This window comes from Saccopteryx leptura, chromosome 2, assembly GCF_036850995.1.
Source record: "Saccopteryx leptura isolate mSacLep1 chromosome 2, mSacLep1_pri_phased_curated, whole genome shotgun sequence".
Taxonomy (NCBI): Eukaryota; Metazoa; Chordata; class Mammalia; order Chiroptera; family Emballonuridae; genus Saccopteryx; species Saccopteryx leptura.
In genome coordinates this window covers 305,403,252-305,426,221 of record NC_089504.1, presented here as the reverse complement: position 1 = coordinate 305,426,221, position 22,970 = coordinate 305,403,252, and the positions used below count along the sequence as shown (strand labels likewise).

Sequence of the window (22,970 nt, the reverse complement as noted above, 5' to 3'; positions counted from 1 at the left end):
TGGCATAACAACATACCCACGTCACATGCTGGTTGTGTGAATGAGGCGTGACTGTGTGTGTACACTATTTAGCACAATGCCTGACATGGAAAGGTTCAATCCATTGTAGCGCTGGTTATTTGATCATTTTTATCATTATTACTCTTAGCGGTTACCTGTGCTTAAATTAAAATCTCAGTCATCTTTCACTCTACAACCAGCCTGTAAGATCCCTGAGGACAGAATCCCATCCTCACACTTTTCTGTATCCAGAGTCTGCATTTTATACAAAATAGATGCTCACTATCCAATTCAGACTGCCTTTTCTTCAACTCAATCATTTATTTTGCAAATATACTTATCGTTAGCAGTGCTCATCTGTGACAGAACATGAAATAGGTCAGGTTTTAATGTATAAATTAGACTTACAAATATTTTCCCCCAGACTGCATTGCAGTAAGAAGTTGAACTAGGCTAGAGACACAGGAAAAGAAAACAATTAAATTATGGGGAGAACCACGTCTGATTCATTGCCAGTTGCTCCCGCTACCATAAGGCAGACTTGTGAGGTGTAACCTCTTATTTACAAACAGCCTCAGGTGAAGGAACAAGAGAGCTGGCACAGCACGGGACGGGAGGCAGCAGGGCATTGAGACTGCTGCAAACACCTGCCGGGAGCCTTTGGGAGAAGAGCCACTGCTGGGACAGAAGGTACATCTCTTATGGATGAAGCCAGGTGGCTGTCTGTGTTTCTGACCACAGCGCAGATTCAAAGTCATAAAGCTCAGAGGAAGAGGAATAGTTTATACCTTGGGTTTTCAGAAGCTCAAGAAGAGAGCTCTTTCTCCAAGCCTCAAGGTCGCACAAAAGGAATATATCAAATTAAATGAAAAGCACAGCAGCAGGAGAGAAACGGCAGCAGGAGAGCCACCTGAGCTGGTGGCCAGGGTCATTCTCCCAGCCAAGCCAAGATGGGACAGCTGCAGGCCCCACCCAAGAAGCACAAGGTAAGAAGACCACCAGGCTGTCTCATCCTGGCACCTCAGTGCTAGGCTGCACAGGGAAGTGACGTATTTCTGTAAGTCAGCAATATACTCATAGAGCCAGAGAGTCTGAGATTAACCTTGAAGGGAGAGATGGGCTGGAGTAAAATGGAATGAGAGCCCTTGGTTTTTTCAGTACTAACAGCCAAAAACACTTTTCATTTTTTATCTGCAAACTAAGCAAGAACAGAATTGTCAGAGAGAAAAACAAACAATTCTATTAGAATTTGGCCATATAACCATAGGAAAAGCATTATTTAGGAAACAAGAATAATGCTACAGTAAGTGTTCACTGTTTCTACCCTTAGCAACTGTTCAACTGGGGCAACCTGGGTGCTGTTGGAAGGGCTGCTCTGAATGGGGCCCAGAACTGGGATCCAGCTAGTGCAGCACACTGGGCAGCAGGGGCCAGGGAAAGAGCTTCCACTGCAAGACCACAGGAGATTACCGAGTCTCACTGGTTGAGTAGACATACACATGCTAGGCCTCTGTCACTTCCTTGGTATGCTGAAATCCCAAGAGATCCCAGCATCTCTCTCTCTCTCTCTCTCTCTCTCTCTCTCTCTCTGAATCCTGGGAGACCACTGAGCAGTTAGATCCAGAAGACAAGATGGCTCAATGAACCCAGGGAGTCAGACAAGTAGAGCTGAAATGTTCTCAGAATATCTTTCAAAAGAGAGTCCTCTGGGCCTATGGTGACCAGAACTCAACCACTCCACTTAGATGCAAAGGCAAAGGGGGACCTTTCTCACGTGTGCTTCCGCTTTCCAACATGGAAGCTCAGCTGTTCAAGAGAAGGAAGATGAAGTAGGATGTTTCTCTGCCCTTTCTGAAGTGAAGAAAGGTAAACACATCCATGCACATCAATTCCTACCAGGCAGGCAGGCAGGTAAGAGAGGGCAGAATGCAAACGTTGCATGAGAACAAGAGTATTTTTTTTATCACCTGCCTCCTTTTCTTCTGGGCTGACTCCTACTGCTCTCTGACGTGTCCTCTCTGAAGTCACCCCTTCCTAGTCAAAGCCTGTCTCACTGTCACATCTCAGCTCAGGGTCAAATGTGGCTTACCTGACGCTACTTATTAAGACAGAGAGAAGGTGCATCTTAAAAACAGACCCAGTGGAAGCAGGTACCAGAGTTAAACTCATGTATGAGTCTAGAAAAACAAAGGGGGGAAATGAACATGTACTGAGTACCTGTGAGTAGCTAAGAATTGACATAAGGCCCCATCACAAAGCTAGTAAGTGGCCTGTCTGAACCTTAGATAATCACATGCTAAAGTCATTGAGAGGGCCCTGGCCGGTTGGCTCAGTGGTGGAGCGTCGGCCTGGCGTGTGGAAGTCCCGGGTTCGATTCCCGGCCAGGGCACACAGGAGAAGCGCCCATTGCTTCTCCACCCCTCCCCCTTTCCTTCCTCTCTGTCTCTCTCTTCCCCTCCCGCAGCCGAGGCTCCATTGGAGCAAAGATGGCCCGGGCGCTGGGGATGGCTCCTTGGCCTCTGCCCCAGGCGCTAGAGTGGCTCTGGTCGCGGTAGAGCAACGCCCTGGAGGGGCAGAGCATCACCCCCTGGTGGGCATGCTGGGTGGATCCCGGTCGGGCACATGCAGGAGTCTGTCTGACTGTCTCTCCCCGTTTCTAGCTTCAGAAAAATACAAAAAATAAATAAATAAATAAATAAATAAAGTCATTGAGAGTAAGCACAGTCTGGGAGTAGAACAACACTGTCACCAGGGGGTGTTCTAACCCACCATGGAGAGTAGGCAGGAGAGTCCAGAGCCTGGGGCACTCAATGTCTTGTTGAGCAGATCAGGGGGTCCAGCAACAACTGGTGTTCAGACCTAAAGCGAAGGGGTGATTGGACCGGGGTGGTCACGACAGCAGAGTTCCAGGTACCATCAGACGGGCCCAGAGGCCAACGCCTTGCTCCACATAAACAATTCCTATAGACAAGGAAGGCCCCAGGCAGAACACCAAAGCGGGGACTTGAAAACAAGAAGCAGGCAGGGTGAGGCAGAACCTATTATCAGACCGGGGTCACAGTCAAGGCCAGGACAACAGAAAGGGTTTGATGACCTGAATGTCTAAACGTTAGACATTGATGCATCAAGCTAATTCTGTACATGAAGGATTGGGAGGATGAGCGTTTTTCAAACTTTAGTTTTTATTATGACCCAGATATACATGTACATGTGGGCATATATACTTTATCTAACAGGTTCCAAAAAAATAATAGTTAATCTTGACCACATGTTGTGCTCTCTCTTCTGTTCTATTCCATTAAAGAAATAAAAGGTGGTTATCACATTGAATTAATTTAAGACCTCTAATGAGACAAGACTACAGCCTGAGAAACACTGGACTAGACCCCTGGTCAGCAAACTGCAGCTCGCGAGGCACATGTGGCTCTTTGGCCCCTTGAATGTGGCTCTTCCACAAAATACCACGTGCGGGCACTACCTTGATAAGGAATGTACCTACCTATATAGTTTAAGTTTAAAAAATTTGGCTCTCAAAAGATTTTAATCGTTGTACTGTTGATATTTGGCTCTCTTGACTAATGAGTTTGCTGACCACTAGTCTAGACTGAGGCTGGTGAGGACAAGCGGGCTCCACTGGCCTTCTTGGAATTCAAGGGCGACGCTGAGGACTTATTTACCAGCTTCTGGGCTTGCTTTTGTGTCCCAAGGGATCAAGGGACAGGGCAGGAATATGCTGTCCACTAACAAGAAACCAAACAAGTGTCAACACTCTAAAGCTGTAAAGACAGGTGTCACTGCCGACAACCAGGTGAGGACATGTGCGGCCAGCAAGAAGAGTTGTGTTGCGCTCTCCTGTCCCGAGGGCTCAGTCAGGAGGTAAGCCAGTCCACGCCACACCGGACTCCCACGACTGCAGGGCCAGGCAGGGTCTCTGGGGCGCAGCCTTGTCGCCAGTATAACACGCTTGAAGAAAGGTAAAACAGACCAAGGGAAAGAAAGCTGGGTTCTCAGAGAGTGAATCTGAGGCTGCAGCTGCGGAGCTGGGCGGGCAAACACACAGCCGTGGGGATCCCTGGGGGTGAGGACAGAGTGAGCTGGCACCGCAGCTCCCGAAGCCCCCTGCCAGGTGAGGGCATGCTGGCATGCTGGATCGGGACCGCTTCCACTCACAGCAGTCCTTCCAGATACGGCGCCCGTGCCCTGCTGCCTGCTGATAAGGATGCAAGGACTCTGCTGCGCTTCGAACACCACAGGTGCGGGTGAACCATCAAACCTCCCCACTCACACGCCACTCAGCAAACAAAAACACTTAACTAATAACAATGATAACAACCCTATACTGGAAAGACTCCCAAACATTCTTGAACATTTTCCTTTCCTATTTGGGATGTGCCAAAACGAAGAGAGATATTATTGTGCCTGTGGGGTCTTCTCTGCTGACTGCCACCAAGGGCGAGACAGCCCCCAACCCCAGTTCCACGGGGCTCCCTGACCTCTTTTAAAGCACTACACACCTATCTGCCTGTAGGCAAACACTACTTTTCACACCTTTCCTATACTTTCTGGATATGATGGTTGAGCAAGATTATTTAAAACAAAACAAAAAAGAGTTGCCTCATTTTGTATGGTTTAGGAGAGATAATCCAGCACTAGTTATCGGTACATCATGGTTCTAGTTTCTGTTGTTTGTGCTGCTGACAAAGTGTAAAACCTCTCCAGGCCTCACGGATCTCTGTCTGTAAGATGAATGAGCTCCAACAAGACCCTACAATTTTGGTTATGCCCTTTTAAGATTCCTCACCCAAGGCTTGACTTGAGGCGTACAGGGTGCCTCTTTTCACATTTAAAAGGCTGGGCTACAGAGCTTTTTATTAAAAAGAAATTATACATTTAGAGACATTGACTAACTAGCTCAATTAAGTACTTTGGTCAGTCAGCTTTGAAAAGAAATACAAATTCTTGTTAAAGATACAATAATGGCTATATAAGAGATTCTACTGATGGCTATGTGAGAGTCATGTATTATTCTATTTTACAGTGTATGTTGAGTTTTATGATAATTAAGCCTCTGGGCTCAAAGTACGTTTGCTTTTCCTGTTACTGGGTGCTAAGGGGAAGTGTGGCAAACCTGCCTTAGCTCTAAGTGACAGCTTCTTGATGGTGCTTCGCCCAGCAGACAAGAGACTGGGCATCGCATAGAGAAAACTCAATTCTAGTGGAAAAAATAAGCAACTGAGAAGGATTAGGCAATGGTGCTTACTGCACGTCCACGGTGCTCACTACCACATCAGGTTACTGAGGGAAGGGCATAGGAGGCATGCAGATATAACCTCTGTCTTCTGCCCACTTCGGATACCTAAAAATGCCATAGTTCACTCCACAGACCTTCCCTCACTCCACTTCACAACCACGTGTCAGTGCCTACCCTGGGCTAGGTACTGTGTTGGGAGGTGAAAACTCCATGATGAAAAGGAAAGACTGTACCAAAGAGTCTTAATTACCATCATGAAAGCATAAGGTGACTGAATTCACCGTTCGACCTGTAGGTGGCAGGATGTTAAGAAATAACACGAGATAACTGGATTATGTTAGGCACATGCATCTGTGTCTGGCAAACCCTTGGTGGATGTACCAGACCAGTCATCATAGGGATCGCCATGCCATGTTCCCTGGTAAGGGTCAGCATCAGGCATCTGTTTTCTAGCACGTGACCCTGGCCTCTGGCCTCTCCCCTTGCCACGAGCTGGGGATGGAAGTCAGAGCAGAAAGTGGAGAATGACAGGAGGGAGGGACAGTTGCTGCTGCAGCTGACTGGACAGCCTGCACTCAGGCCGGCAGAGGGGAAAGCTCTGTCCAAGTAGAAATGGGTGGTTATCAGGTAACAATGCTGATTTTTCTGGAATTTGAACTGGGCTGTGTATAAAACAAGCCCTTTGGGAGCTGCAGCATGAATGAATACTGGGTATCTACAGAAGCCCCTGGAACAATCTCAGGCCCACAGCCACCCTCTGGGTGGCAGGATCTGTGAGATCTGACCCAATGTTGGACCCTGTTAGTTTCACGGAAGTTCCCATAAATCTGCTCTCTCCCCTCATCGCTACCACGAGCAAGCCTATGTGAGAATAAAATAATCCAAACAAAACTAAAACTAAATTGCTTTTTTAGGGTGGGTACTGTGTCATATTCAGATTTTATTCTTTCTAGTATCCAACACACTGCCTAGCACACAGAGGCATTATAGATCCTCCACAAACGTTGAATGAATATTAGTGAAAAATACTTCAGAAAGGAAACGTCTAACGCATTGTCAGGGTTGTAGACTTTATGCAAAAACCAGGAGAGGGGCTGACAGAACCTCTAACTATATACACCCCACTTTCCCATGGTTACATAGCACTTCAAGGAAGGAAAAGTCCCCCAAAACACAGCAACATTCATTTACCCCACTGGTCTTTAAATAAGCACATCTGGGAAATTCAGGTTAAATACAGAGAGCAAGTAGCCGACACTGGCCAGAACGCCAGCGAGACCCGAGGCTGGAGCACTGCACAGACATTTCGTTTCTAACACAACAAAGGAGGAAAGTGATTCCCACCTCTGACTTTCTGTCTGGCACCAGGAAGCTATGTGGCCACATGGAAATGCAAAAAATGGAGCACGTTGAAAGACAGCAACAGAAAATGACCAGGGGTGGGGAGGCCTGTCTTTAAGAGAAAGATAAAATGTGCTAACTCTGGACAGCTCAGCCAAGCGGTGGCTAAGGGGGACACCAGAGCAACATGCAAATATTAGAAAGGTGTAAACACAAAAAGGAGGGAAAATGCTTAGCCTGAAAACAGGGGGTGTAATTATCAGGAGAAAGAAAATCTGGACTAAATATTGGGAAAAGTTAGCATGTGATAACTACTAGGTTATAAATAAGTTGCCCAATGAAAATGAAAATACTGTTATTTGATTCTGAAGCTGAAAGGTGACCACTAAGCCCACCCTCTGCTTATGTGAAAGCAGGCCAGACCAAGGCGCTGTGATTTTATTTACTATATTTAGGGAAAGACTTCTTCAATAAGTCAAATCTAAATACCTCTGTTTTAAACACTACTCCCTGAAACTTCAACACCAGTTTTGTTGCTTAACCCACAGAGGAGACAAAATGGCAGTTCTTATGGGACTTGCAAAACAAAAATAATCTTTATCAGCTAGCATGTGGCACGTGCTGGTCAACAGATAATGTGGAGCTGAGTACAGAGCCAGGGGCCAGACCCCGGAAAGGGGCAGGAGATGACATCTCATCTCGTGGGGCGTCTCTTTCCCGGTCTCTAAGGCCCTAGGTAAGAATGCTGTAGAATGCTGTAAAATGCTCTGAGTTTCCCAGATGGGAAAGTATGGACACCTCTCCCTTCTTTCTAGACAGACAGTGCCTGGAGTCACCATCAAGGACATGGCAAAGTACAGAGGGACACCAAGATGAGCTTCCTGCTACACTGACTGCACTCCAATACCTCTGCCCAAGCTTCTGCTGCTGCAGCTAGACAATTCATAATTCACAAACCGTCAGCAGGGAGTCTTACCCCTAGATTCAATTAGTTCTATTTTTATACTTTCTCTTGCCACCCCCCCCATCAAAAACTAAACAAAAAACAAACAAAAAACACTCACCATACACACAGAGCAAGATGCTTAAATGCTATATGTAGCCCAGGAAAAACCTAAATAAACCACTTTTAACTATGTCCAGGTCAATTAAAAAATTCTGCAGCATTAACAATATTTAGATAGCTATGAAGCACAAAATCCAGAACTCAGAACACTGCTACAAAATGCAGAGGGAGACAGGCCATCTGCCTAATTTTAAGAATGTGGTTATCACCTAAATATACACGCAAAGCCAAATCAGTGCACATTGTTGGTTCTCAAAATGTATTACATCTCACACACCAAAGGCTTGTTCTTAGCTCTGTCTCGTAAGTTTTAAAGCAGAAAATAATTTGGAGGTCTCAAGTTGCAAATGCTGTCAGTGGAATCAGTGAACAGTTGAGAACCACAACCATCCCCCTTTGAAGCAGCTGGTCCTCCGTTTTCATGTTCCCAAAATGGCCCAAAAGAGCAAGGCAGACGGTAAACCAGTTGGTTCCTGAGAGTTAGTTCTACACGGTATGAGGTCTGTTGGTATTGAAAGGGTCAGAAATGGAACAAGCGTTTTATATTGTCTCAGATTCTTTATTTTCTTTCTTGTTTTCTAAACCAGCTACTTTGTTACCTCAGGGGAGAGAGCATCTTGTGGCCAATAGTGGAGCATGTCACTGCTAAAGCTCTTTCGATCAGGATAAAGGGATAAAGGAAGAACGAAGGATCCCAATTAAAGGGCTCAAATTCCTCAGATAATTGTAGTCAGGAAAGCCAGAACTGGTCAAGAGGCGAGCGAACTGTTTTTAGTTCATAGTTCCAGTTGTTTAAAAGTAGACTTGTATTAGGTTGCTCTGATTTGGTAATGTTTGATGCGGTCACTTAGAGACCAGAAACCAGTTAATTGGGAACAGGAGTAATAAGACCCAGTCTTCAAAATGCAATGCAGCTCCTGTAAAGGAAGGCAAGGGGAGAAGGGGAAGCACCTGCAGAAAGGAGGTACAGTCCTTGGCTTTAACTGCACCTAAAATTCTCAGATGAGCCATCAGTGGCATGACCTACAGTGGTCAGCAAACTCATTAGTCAACAGAGCCAAATATCACCAGTACCAATGACTAAAATTTCCTTTGAGAACCAAATTTTTTAAACTTAAACTACATAGGTAGGTACATTCCTTATCGAGGTAGTGCCCGCACATGGTATTTTGTGGAAGAGCCACACTCAAGGGGCCAAAGAGCCACATGTGGCTTGAGAGCCGCAGTCTGCCAACTAGGAACCTAGAAGAAAGGTGACATCTCGGGTCTGTTCTCTAGTTGTTAGCCTAAACCGTAGACCCCCGTTCTCCAGTAATTTGAGGTAAGGGATACATGCCAGTTCTCTCTGTATCCCCAGTAACTGGCACATAATAGATACTCAGTAACAATTACTTGCTAAATGAATGCCAGAGAAGAGAAAATCTAGCAGAATTAGATACAACAAACCTTTTCTAACAATGTTCTATTCCGAGTTCCGAATGCATACTAGTTAAAACTTGGTGAGTTCATGAGGAATTCTAGTAACTCTTCTTTCTAGGACCAGGGAGAATGAGTGTTAAATGCTAAATCACCAACCATTATCCAAGGAGACAAGGAAGAGATGGCTTGGAGGCCGTATTCTGCTGTGCTGGCTCTCAGTCTAGCCGGGCAGTGTGCAGAACTGGCTTCGCCAAGTTGATTTATCATTGGCTTTAGACACCAGAGTATCATTCCCAAAAGGGCGAATCATGTTTGAGCTGGTCCAGATAACAATCGGGCCAGCATCAGAATAACCTCTTATAATTCTCCCCATTGCAGACAAATATCTGAAAACAATGATTTTCAAAGGCAGGAAAAACTCTCCCTGATTAACGAGGCCTTTCCCTTCCCTGGCATCCCAAGAGCACTGCCATAAACAATCCAGCCAGGCGGTCTCTGGAGTGGGTTTGGGGAGAGGGCTGGAGACAGCAGCCTGTTTGCTTCCCAATACACATGTTCATTTTTGGGTTTGCTACAAGCAGCAGCTGCAATAATAATATTACCATCAACCAGGGGCAGAATGAAACAGCTGGGCAGGAGAAAGAACTATGCCCTCCAACATTGTTTTCTCCTGGGTTTCTCTCCGTTACCCATATCGAAACAGCAACCTCATATCTTGATTACGTAGGAGACAAAGGATTTGAGGTCAAAAGCTAGGGCAACAATGGTCTTTCCAAGGATAAGAAAACGACACAGCTCGAGCTTTTATGTAACACCCTGGCACCATGGAGACAGCACCTAAAAAGCACAAATCCCAAGTCTGAGCAACGAGGGGGAGTTGGTTTCTATGAGAACCTCAACTTTCGCATTTCCTGACTTATTTTAAACATGTAACTTCATCTTTGAATCAAATAAAACTTAGAGACTTACCCCCCCCCCCTTTCATTTTTGGAAATGAAGAATTCCAATCATGGCCTTTTTAATTCCCAGCTAATGGACAAAGAGAAAAATTTCCATTTACTGTCCAGGCTAGTGGAGAATAACTACATGGGGGCGAGGGAGCCACAGAAAATACCCACTTGGATCCTGCGAGCACAGGCTTCCAGAAGGTGTTCTGGCCCACACCTGGCAGCCAAATGTAAAAGCTCCTTACTTGCATAAATTTAGAGTGACTTTTTCTAAACCAAGCTGTGTTGTTCTTTGAACAAAATGGTTCTGAGCTGTGTGGAGTTTACTTCCAAACTGTTGGCTTTCTTGAGCTTCTACTCACAAGAAAACTGCTCTAAGCTCCTCCTCCAGAGGCAAGTGTGACATGGTCAAGTCTACAGGTGAGTGTGCTCAGCTCGTCGGACTGTAGAGAAGGAAGCCACTGAGACCCCGAAACCAAGGGGAAGAATTACATCACCGAGAGCTGAGAAACTGTTAGAGCCCTCTGCCTCACCAACTTTACTAATAAATAAATACTGACCAACTGACCGACTGACAGGCAGACAAGGGCCGGAGTGGGGGAGGAGAACCCCTAAAAAGTAATCCTGAAAAGCCAAGGTTCTTTAGGATCGCAGGCTGATCTTGGACATGTAAATGCATCCTATCCTGATGAGCAACTTGAATTCTGGGATGTGAGTGAAGCACGGCCATCTTTTTTGTTGTTGTCATCCTAATGTAAAGGGGTAAGCAGACAACTTCTGCAGGCTAAATCCAGCCCACGGCCTGTTTCTGTACAACCCATGAGCGAAGAATGGCTTTTACATTTAAAGGTTAAAAAAGAAAGGTTAAAAAAAATCAAAATCAAAAGGGTATTTTGTGACATGTGAAAAATGTGTGCCATTCAAATTTCAGTTTCCAAAAATAAAGTTTTATTGGAATCCAGCCACACTCTGTTGTCTACTTGTGACAGAGACAGTGTGGCCCACAAAACCTAAAATATTTACTCTCTGGTCCTTCACAGGAGAAGTCTGCTGACTCTTGATCTATAAAGCATACTGTAGGCTGGTTAAAAAAAAATAAATCCAGGCAAGATTCAGAGTTCAACTTCCCAGAACTAGAACATTAGTACAGGTGACAGCATAGGGTTATCTTAAATAATAATAAAAACAATACTAAAATAACACATGGCCGTGTGATCTAGACAGTAAAATGGAGGACACGTGGCTCACGGGAAATAGTCCGAGGCAGCTGACGTTACCTCTCATGTGTGCCCTCACGCTTCCTGTCCTGCACCATTTTAGGACTGTCCCCTCTCCTGCACTTGTGAGCTATTTCCTTTATTCCCACAGTCTCACGTCTCCTTTCAAAACTTACACCCTTGAAATTTCCAGTCACCATTCTCAGTTCCTGCTATAACTGCTTCCCTCCACTCCGTCACAACAGACCTTTGCTCCTATGATTTTATACTCAGACTTTATCTTTCTATAAAACTCGACTTGGAAAAGTAACCTCCTCACTGACAACTCTGATAATCGCTTCTCAGTGGGAGCCCTACTAGGTTTCTATGTGGTATTCAACACTGTGCACCAGCCCCTTAGTGACATTCTTGCCTCCCTTTGCTTCTCTTTAGTGGCATCTCGTCTCTCTGGGCTGCTGGTCTTGTCTCCTTGTTGTCCTCAGTTCTGTTCTGAGCCGTTGCCTTTCGATTCTCTGCACAGTTTCTTGGAAGTCCCATCCATTTGCATGTCCTCTGTCACTGTGATCAGGCAGAACCCACAGATGCATAATCTTTAACTGTCCTTTGAGTTCTAGACCAAATCCTAAATGTCTGACAGACATCTCCCCTTGAATGTCCTGCCAGTACCTTAACGCAACACATCCATAAACAAGCTCACCTTCCTCACCCTCCTCCTCTTTCCCCCTTGCCCTGCTCGGTTTCAGCAATTTCAGAACACCTTCCCAATCTGTAAAACTCACTTATCTTCGACTTGTCTCCACTTGACCCACATAACCCAAAGACCGCCACACCTCACCAATCCTGTGATGTCAGGCCCACAGTCCTATAGTCCACTCACTCCTCTCAGTCTCCCATGAGCTCAGCTTGTTCAGGTTCCTGTCCCTCTTGGCCAAGAATCCTCAGATCTACCTGCGTGGTTCCTATTCCTCCCTATACCAATTCTTCCCACACACAGCTACCAGATTAATTCTCCTAAAGCAAAACATTCTGTTCAATACCCTTCCTGGCTTCCCACAGTTTACCATGTAAAACCAGAACTCCACAATCTGACACTGAGGCCTTCTAAGATTCGATCCAGTTCCTTGGGACCACATAAAACACTCATTATCTACTTGACAGCGCTTCCCACATCCATTTCCTCTCATCCGCATGTTGTATCTTCTCTAGGCTCAACATCCCCAGATCCTCAAGAGACACAGGTTTTGATCTGCTACCACTGTACCGTTTTTCCACCTTCAGCCTAATAATATGAAGGGAATCTTCAAACTGGAAATACCTTTCTAGCTGATAGTTAAAAAGGTCTGATGAGGTGGTGGGGAACATCCCCTCTCATGGTTTGACAGCCACCTTTGGCGGCTCAGGCGGAAAAAGGCTGCCTCTGTTGGACTGATGGGGGAGGGGTGTAGAGAGACTGCACACCAGGCAGAGCCAGCCCTTGACTCCCAGGCAGGACGCTGCAGCAAGAGAGCAGCTCCATAGTGCAGCAGGAACCCGGGCTGCGGGGCAGGGCAGCCCTGCAGAGACTGTGTGGGAGAGGCAGCCCATTCTGTGTCCGGTGGAAGGCCACTGGCCTCCCTGCCTGCACTCCAGCCCACTCTCATTCTCTCAGCAGCAACCCCCGGCACGGTGGAGACCTTGGTGATGTTATGACAGCAGTCTATGCATTTCCTGCTCTCATTCACTGGGCTCTCAGGGATAAAAAAGGTACAGCAAATCCAAAACCCTGTCTAGAGTCCACTGTGCAGAATTCAGGGAAAGAGCACTCTAGTGGAGGGATTACTCTCCCTGTTTGGGAGACCGAGAAAAAGGAGAAGGTTCTGCATCCTCTTCTTCTCACGGATGCAGCTCCGCAGAAATGACTATGTCAGCCTTCACTGCAGCCAGTGGGACAGTGAAAGCATGGCTTGCCCTTAATTGAGGCTCTGCAACTCCTGTCACACTGTGCCAACAGGGCACCAAAGCAGCAGGACTTGCACTGTGACAATGGATGCAAAGCTTCAGTGGGAAAGCGGGAGAGAAGGCAGGACCACGCGGGAGAGAAGGAGGTACCTGGCGGATGAGCTCCCCGCAGGCATGTCGGAGCTGTCACCGTCTCTCAGCTGTACCTGTCTCCAGGGGAGCGGAAAGCTACACTGGTGTGCTTGCCGCACAACAGAGGCAGCACTAGGCCCAGTCCCTGGGTAAGAAGCTGGCCCAAAATCGGGGTTTCTACCAAGGGTGTGACAGGTGAGGAAGTGGTGAGAAGTGTTTAGAGAGGGCGGGAGTGGAAACTTTTGAACACAGCTGGTGATCAAGCGTGCTGCCCAGTGATGATTCCCGGTGCTCGTAACAACCCAGGGCTCTGTGTATGTGTATGTGTGGGAGGTGCAGGGGGTGCACATGTGTATACTTGTGTGTGTGAGGAGGTGGAAGGGGAGAGAGCTGACTGAGGAAACCAGTCTCTGAGCCTGAACCCACATGTCCACACCTATGGCAGAAGATGGCAGCTGTCCTAAAGGCCCAGAGAAGAAACTGCCATTGGTGGGAAGAATGACACCAGGGCAGTACCTACCTACCGGTGGGCATACACATACAGTAGCAGTGTCTGAAGTGGCAGAGACCAGAGACAAGAATGGGTAGACGGCTCAGCCTTGTAAACTTGAGAATCAAGTTTCATTCCTAGGAAAATGCAGAGAGGAGCGTCCCCTTCTGCCTCACACCTTGCACATCTCCTCCAAAGCCCTAGGCTGTCTGCCCGCTCCCTGGTCCCACCCTGAAAAAGTCCATGGTGGCTCGTTCATGCCTCCTCACTGACTTCTGCTCTGGCTTCACCCCCTACGGTGTCCCCACTCCCATCAGGCAGGTCTTGTCTAGTATCACAAGCAGAACGAAACACCATTAGCTAAACCTTTGAGACTGTAGACACAGGCTCCTCGTAGATGCAAGTGGCAGAGAATCAATCTGTCTGTCTGTGTTTCTCTCTTGAGCAAACAAGCAGTGCTTCTCCTGAAGTGTCCACCCCCCCCCCATCTTCCTAGTATGCCTGGTTGGGTGTATGAGGCTTGTGACAAGGCACCTTAATTAAAAATGTTGGTGTGCACATCCTTTTAGAGAATTTTGGGGACTCTGGAAAACTGTACGCTTTGCCGTTCGTTGCCTGTTTTATGTAACTATATTTTGTTTCCATAGTTTCTGTCATTAAAATAATTGTATGTCTTCTAAAATTATAAAACAAAACAAGATGGACGGTGGCAGATAGGGCGCTTTTATCTGCCCCCCCCCCCCAGTCTAGTGAGTGCCGGGATGCCCTCCCGCCCAGAGGGATCCCTCGGGGTCAGAGGCAATCAGATCTCCTGGCATAAGGGACTCTTCCATTATACAGCTATGAACTGGGAGGGGGGAGGCCTTTCCGTGTCCGACAGTCAGTCGTCCTAGAGAGACACCAGCTCAAGAGTGGTGAAGACAACAGCTGTCAGCAAGAGGGTGGGGGAGTGATGAAGCCAATTTGACAGCATAACAGCCAAGAGAAAAACAAAAACAAGAGAAGTGTTTTCTATGGAGGCTGTCTCCCCTAATCTCACTAAACTGGAAAATCCTGTATCTGTAATTCACTCATCCTTAGCAGAGAGCTGCTCATACTTGAACCAGGAGGAAAGGTGACTGCTTTGGAAGGAGACAGAGGGATTTCTCCTAGCTAGCCTGCCACCTCAAAAAGCTCCATTACCTACCTAATGTCAGTATTCTGGGCTGCCACAGAAAGTGGGCTCACTTCTCTACTAGAAAACTAATTTGATCCCCATATGGTGAATGAGAAAATAATCAAACTGCAGCTCCAAAGGGAGCCTGGCCAGCCCCAAAGGAGATAACCTTTTTGTCCACTTCTAGCCTCGGGACAGACAAGACCAAAGGAGTATAGGGGAAACCTGAGGCACCAAGTTCAGTCCAGACCATGGAAGTCACCTTGTATGGACTGAGAACTGGCATTCATAATCTGCCGGGGCCCTAGCAATCTTATTTCCCTGTTACCAGTGTTCTGGCTGAGACACCGTAATGTATTAATCTCTGCAGATGAGCGATGTGGTTTAAAATACTGCAGGGTTTGGCTGCCATTCCCTTCCATGGGGCCTCAAAATAACTCTACACAAATCATTTTTGCTATACACTCATCGGGCAGCCCTTCTCTGCCAGACACACACATCTTATGTAAGGGAAGGAGCCACCTAACTTGCTGGGAGAGGGCGTTCCCAGGGAGCAGTGAAGCTCCCTGCGCCTGAGGCTCTGCAGAGCAGGGTTTTAAACCCATTTCTGTCCCCAGCCCAAAAGAATGTGCACAACACAGCCGGGCCTAAGCTCCCTCAGCAGGAGAGCCCCCAGGAGATGGGGGCAGCGGATCAGAGAAGGTCACCCAATGCAGGGCTGCCTCCGCAAATGTGCAACCTATACATTCAGGCACAACCAGATACAGAGAGAGCTCCCTCCAAAGACAGTGTCTGACTTTTCACGCACATCTACAACCCCTGCTCCACCTGCAGCAGACATGCCAGCCATATTAAACTGTTTGCCCTTTTAAATATGATGGTTTTTCAAGGCTGTCTCTTTCCTTGGTGGTTGCACGCCTTTTCTCTGTTCATGTAGCTGGCATTTTTGGAGAGAAGGCCCACAGCTTTCTAACTTGTGTAACAAGGTTGGTGACCACCCCAAATAAAAAAGAAACTGAGCCAGAGGTGAAAGTGACATCTAAACAACTCAGAGCTGAATTCAGGCAAAATAACCTTGGGCAAAGAGTGGCTTGGGCAACAGCTCAGAAAAGATGTTGAAGGAATCAATGAATCTGAGCACCCAAAGTCACTGCTCTAAGGACGCAGGAATATGGTCAGGTGATGGCAGTCCACGCCTGGGCCTAATCAGGATCTTTATCCACAACTGAGGTGAAGATATTATGACCTACTTATATATGACATCTAACAGATGAGAGAACAAACACAAAAAGGTTCAAATAGGCAAGAATCAGGAGTCAAAGGTAACAAAATACACTAAAAGGGATAATACCCAGTGCTCTGTAGAAGATAAAGGGTAGGTGACTCAGTTTAATTCAAGTTAAAAACACATGCATTTGGGCCCTGGCTAGATAGCTCAATCAGTTAAAGCATCGTCCTGAAATGCAAGGTTGCAGGTTCAATTCCCGGTCAGGGCACATACAGGAAGGCATCAACAAACGACAACTCAGTAGAACAACAAATGAATGCCTCCTCCCTGCTTCCTCTCTTTGTCTCAAAAAAACCCCCAAAACACACATGCATTTGCCTAAAGTTCTATGACACACACAGCCTAAAGGGAAATGTGGGGAAGAAAATCACTCTGCTGAGGTCATTATCAAGGTTGTTTAATATGTTTCTTCTACTCAGTTCATTGAGAGAAAAAAGATTAATCTTCAATGCAAAGAAGAAGAAGAGGAGGGGGAGAAGGAGGAGGGGGAGGAGGAGAAAGAAAACCATACTACCTAGCTTTCCCAGGCTTCCAGCCGAAAAGAAGGGAACATCAGTGACTACCTCTACACAGACTGTTTTAAGCACTCACACTATCGTAACATCTTACAGCTGAGAAGAGCCTTACAGATCAATGTGCCCAAACTCCATACATTTACAGAGGAGGTAACAGGAAATCGGAGAAGTGGAATGACCTACACAAGGTCACATGCCGACTCAGTAACAAGGCACAGATTATGAGCTGTATCCTCCAACAAGCAGTTGTTCTTTCCATTGTTTTGTGGTTAGTTCAGGTGAATGGACTTCATCTTACTCAGCTGCCCAACTGCCCTGGTTTAGCCTCTGGCAGTATGTTACTGGATGGCTTTTCCTGCCTACACAGATAATCCAATAGGCTATGCTGAACTCTTTAAAAACATATTAGGAAATAGTTGGTATTTTCAGAGGCAGGTTTATAGGTTTATATATAATTGTTTCCTGAAGGATATTAGGAGACAGGCGAAACTGGTCACGAGGAAATCTGTGGAATAACAACAGTTGCTACTACTTGAGTGCTATTGCTATTGTGTTAGGCACGGGAGCAAGTGTTTTTTAAAATCATGCTACTTAATATTTAGTACATCCTTAATTTATAGATGAGAAAGCTAAGGCAAGGGTAGGTTAAATAACTTGTCCTCGGTCAGTGTTTATAAATGGCAAACCTTGAATTTGAGCCTAGTTCTATCATTCTAAAATCTATATTTGTAATGAATACACTAAAGTGCCCCCCGCAAAGGGATAGATCACAGAAGTCCCAAGGCTGGAGTCATGATGAGATGCTTGAGAGAAGGAAGAGACATATGAGGGAGGGAAGCAAGGATCAGACACCAAGTGTCCTGTCTCTGAAGTGATTTACTTTTCCTATAGAACACACTGCCGCACAAGTTGGCAGGCTCTACTCAGACATGTGGTGGAAGAGAAACAAGCTCCACAGCCCCTCCCCCCTCTCCTGGTTTAAGGCACTCACAATGACTAACCGGAGAAATGAACAGCCCACAGTGATGCTCTTCCTCAAGATGCAACGGTGGGGTAGGTAAATCAATAGACCACCAACCAACCCACACACCACTTACTGAGTTTCTACTATGTTCCACGGGCCAAAACTCCATACAAAGAAAGTTATAAGGATCATGCAATGATTGGCAGCAGAGCATGCCACATGAACACAGAGCGGGCAGGGAAGACTGCTAGAGAGTCAACCTTGGCGGACTGAATAACTGGCGCCTGGCAGGATAGCTTGGTTGGTTAGAGCATCATCTCGAAGCACAGAGGTTCCCGATTCAATCACCAGTCAGGGCACATACAGGAACAAACTGATGTTCCTCCCTCTCACTCTCTCCCTATCTCCCTATCTCTCTCTCTCTCTCTCTCTCTCTCCCTCCCTCCCTCCCTCCAAGTCAATAAACATAAAAAATTTAAAAAAAGGAACGAATAACCAGTGAGAGGAATGTCATAGCAGAGCTGTGCAGGTAGCCTACTGATGGCCCCAATGTTTACAATGGCAGACACGCTGCGGCATTCAAGAGCGGGAGCCAGAGAACAGATGTGGATTCGGCCGGGCACTGGTGTTCTCTGAGAACCACAGCCCAGGTCAGGTCTCCAGACCACACTCACTCCTAAGGCAGAAAAGGAACTGGCTTAGGAAAACACAACTGCTTTCTTTCACCAAACAATTTACTTTTACAATTTTATAGACATCAGAGAAGGTACTAATATTCAAATTCTTTTTATGTATCACTATTATCTGAACACAGCTTTTTATGTTATCAGTCAGATTTGTTTTTAATTAAAATCAGGATCTATAAGAAAATCATTATCAGATTAGCTTTCTTCTTCCCTTTGTCAATATCTAATCAAACCTCTGTCAAGAAATTCAAAGGGAGCCTGACCAGGAGGTGGCGCAGTGGATAAAGTGTCGGACTGGGATGTGAAAGACTCAGGTTCGAGACCCCGAGGTCACCAGCTTGAGCGCGGGCTCATCTGGTGTGAGCAAAAAGCTCACCAGCTTGGGCCCAAGGTTGTTGGCTTGAGCAAGGGGTTACTTGGTCTGCTGAAGGCCCACGGTCAAGGTACATATGAGAAAGCAATCAATGAACAACTAAGGTGTTGCAATGAAAAACTGATGATTGATGCTTCTCATCTCTCTCCGTTCCTGTCTATCTGTCCCTATCTATCCCTCTCTCTGACTCTCACTCTGTCTCTGAAAAAAAACAACAAAAAAACAAAACAAGAAATTCAAAGGGAGCTGAAAGAGTAAAATGTTGCTTTTTTATAATTCATCTGCACTTTACAAAAGTCTTTAACTTTGTAGCATGCATATCCTATATATGTATACAATATACATATACCAGGCAACAGGAGATGACTTTCAAAACTGAGAGTATAGGGGGTTAAAGGGAGACAGATATATTTGATTGACGGGAGGTCACAATTCGTTGGCAGAAGAAGAAAGAACTTGTCTCAATGGAAGATCTGAATTGAAAAGCTTAAAATAATCTTTTAAAAAAAGAAACATTATTCTGACATCCAAAGAGGACAAATCAAATTGGCCTCCTCCCTCAGTCCCTGAAAATTAGAGAGAGGAAATGGTGGAGTATTAAGTGCCAATTCCGTCCTTAATTAAGCTGTGTGACCCTGTCCAAGACACAGCTTCCCCAAGTCCCAGTGTTTCCACTGGTTAGGTAGTGACACCGCAGCCCACCTTACCTCAGTACAGTGGCAAACACACGGGGGGGGGGGGGGGGGGGGGGGGATATGTGAAAACTCTCCAAAAAGTATGTAACGTTAAACCAATTAATACTTTTAGAGAAGCTATTTTCAAAACCTTTTTCATCTCATGGCACATGTAATTACTAATGATCATACTTACGATAAAAGGATCCTACTTGGAAAAGTGAATATGGATAAATACAATTCAAGAATACTTGGGCTCTAAGGAGCATGGCAGGAGTGAGGATCAGCCAGGAAGGGCAGGGTGCTGAGTAAGAAGGGAGGGCCTGCATCTCCCCAGGACTGGTTCTGGCTGAAATTTGTGAAGCATGAACAGACGGCAGCTGGGAATTCAGGAAGGAAGTTAATCAAGCTGCTGTTATTCATGCTCCCGGAAAGCTACTGCACGATGGCAACAAGTGACAGTTACATGAAAGGAGAAATTGCATTCCTGACTGATTTTTTCCATTGTCATTTCAGTAATTTATTTTCTCACCACTGCCATCCCCGCCACTAACTTGAAAATGAAGCATCAGGGTAGCACAGGAGTTCTCTCTCTGGATGCTACTGTCAAAAAATACAGATGCTGCCCTGGCTGGTTGGCTCAGTGGTAGAGCTTTGGCTTGGTATGTGGAAGTCCCAGGTTCAATACCCGGTCAGGGCACACAGGAGGAAGCAATCATCTGCTTTTCCACCCCTCCCCCTTCTTTCCCCTCACCCCCCCCCCACACATGACTTGAATGGTTCGAGCAAGTTGGCCCTGGGTGCTGAGAATGGATCTGTGGCCTTGCCTCAGGTACTAAAATAGCTTGGTTGCTGAGCAATGGAGCAGTGGTCCCAGATGAACAGAGTATCACCCAGTAGGGGGCTTGTCATGTAGATCCCAGTCAGAGTGCATGTGGGAGCCTGTCTCTTTGCCGCTTCTCAAGAAAAACAAACAAACAAACAAACTGATCCTACTGAAAAGGAAACTGCCAACTCTTAAACCAAGGGAATGATTTTTCATGTTTCTCAGTTTATGCCTTCTCCAATTCTGCTGCCAACCAGCAGATCTCTTACTTAGGCACTGTGCCTCCTCTCCCTCCAAACATCTGGAAAACTGTGGGAGTGGCTTATTGATGCTCCCAGAGTTTCCGATGGGAGAGGAGACTACTGCATTAGGGAGAGGGAGCTAAGACAAGGAGGAATATTCCACCCCAAACGCATGACTGCCCGCTGTTGAGAAACATGCAATTCCGTCTTACCTCCTAGCTCTCCCTCCTGTGCCATCTACATTCCTCCAACGTGTATGTTTTTTGCATTTCAGTTTCAAATCTAGCTGCCCAATCTCCTTGTTCAGGTCAGAACATAATGATTTTGGCCTAAGGCTGTTGAACTACTTAGAGAAAAATAGATCAAATAGAATACAATCATCAGAATAATTGTTGATTTGACTTGGGGTTCTAAGAAGGAAAACACGCTCCACTCCAGAGTCTTCTATAAACTCCAAGAGATTACAGTGTTATTTGAACTGGAGCTTAAAGCAGCTTTAGCTCTGAGTTGGGAGTGAATAGTTCGAAAAAGATGAGTGGAGTTAAGAATGTGTGATACTGGACTGTAAGCTGCGGAGCTGAAGGTCACGGCATGGAGCTCCTGCTTTCCTACCAAACAATGTGACATGACAATGCCAACACGGAGAAATCCTCCACTTGTTTGTGCCTCTGTTTCCTCATCTGTAAAATGCGAAGGTGGACGTCCTCACACCTGCTGCAGGAAGACTGTCAGAAGCTGCCTGCAGGACAGGCAGGAAGGAGGAACACACTGGGCTTGGTTGTCATGATGCACGCCGTGACCCAACTTTCCAGGACAGATACATGCTAGCCAAGGCAGCATTAAGAAATAAAAATTGGATATTAAAAACAATAAATAAATAGACATAGGGAATCGTGGGGACCCATAATGCTTGTTAAACTATACAAGTCCCACCTACTGTTTGCTGGTCTACATTTGGTAGATTACTTTCTGCCTTTTGGAGAAAAGTCTGCAGTTTTATAGGTGGATGTTATTTTTTGCCAAAGAGATCTGAGACCACAAGAGTGGAAATACAACAACTCTTTGCACATATCAAGAGAAATATACACATAGGTACAAAGAGGCTGGTTTTGGTCAGCCTCATCTAAAGTCACATGTTCTTTAGCAAACGCTCCTGTTTGATTTGCAGCCAGTTTGCTTACACAGCCCTATTTGGGTTTCAAAGCTTAATTTATTTGACTATATTCATTCCCTTTCCCCATCCACCTTCCAGCACAGCAATTCCAGGTAGTGAGGGAATCCATCACACTCCTTTATGCAAAGAGCACTTCAGCTTTACATTAGAACTCCCTGGAATTACTTTTTCTTTTTAATAACAACGAGAAAAGGCATCAATTATGTGCACCAATATAGTTATGCTACCTTTATACTCTCTTAATAACTTCTAAGAGCTAGGCAAAATGATCATAATATGCTCACAGGCTCAGATCACTGCGACTCACAGGTTAGGTGCTGATGGCCGGGGCCATCAGCTCTCAGAGGTGACAGTAAGATGCCCTTCTGCCTCCAAAGGGCAGCACTGTTGATGCAGCAGGTGTCCCTGTTTGTTGATTTTACCTAGCTTGATAAGATATATACCAATTTTCTTCCAAGTAGGCCTCAAAGGCCTGGCAAGGGAGAGGACACTGGCATATGCGTTTATTTTGGTTGAGAATGGACACATAGGAAATAGTAGAGATACTTGTTCCAACCCAGGCAATCTTTCTGCTTTCATAAGCCCATAAGGATACTAAAAATGAAGCATCAGAACAAACAGAAGCTGATGATGTCAATAGAAGATAATGAGGCTGATTAGACAATTTCACATGGCAAACGTGTTATTTAAATTTTGGTTGTTTTGGTTTTTGGGTTTGCTTTCTATCCCCCCTGCCCCCCTTTCTTAAGGATAAGTGCTTCAGCACGTGTTTGGTACAGCGGCAAACACCTAATCAATGAATTTAATTTTATTTGCTTTGCCATCATCCTAAAGTTTCTTCTTTCTATTCTCATGGTTTAGCTTTGCAAGCAGCCAAAATCAAGATGTCTCACCATGTAGCTCCATTCATATTTTTAAAAAAAGGAAAAGAGAAAACATTTACAAGTAAACACCATTTGTAGTTACTGGGTAATAAAAATTACCATTGATTGACTATAATAAGATCATTAGGCAATATGTTAAAACTTCATACTCCTTAATTACCCAAGTAGGTAATTTAATTCTACAAAGCAGATATATAGACATATATATTTTTTAAATTACCCACAAATTCAATAACTATCTGGATAAAAAGCTATGCCTTAAAAAAATCCTCCAGAGGACCCACACGTGCACAGGCTGACAGGGTCGGAAAGAAAAGGGATAAATTTAATGAATGTCCTCTCTTGCCAGGAAAGAAAGTTCACGTTTTATGGTTGAGGACACCTCTG

At 45.6% G+C, this 22,970-nt stretch overlaps 1 protein-coding gene across 1 annotated transcript in view; it reads right to left on the bottom strand.

The window, feature by feature from the left end:
• The window catches only part of SND1 (staphylococcal nuclease and tudor domain containing 1), a 444,392-nt gene that overhangs the window by 105,564 nt on the left and 315,858 nt on the right, over positions 1 to 22,970 (bottom strand). The window lies entirely within an intron of this gene.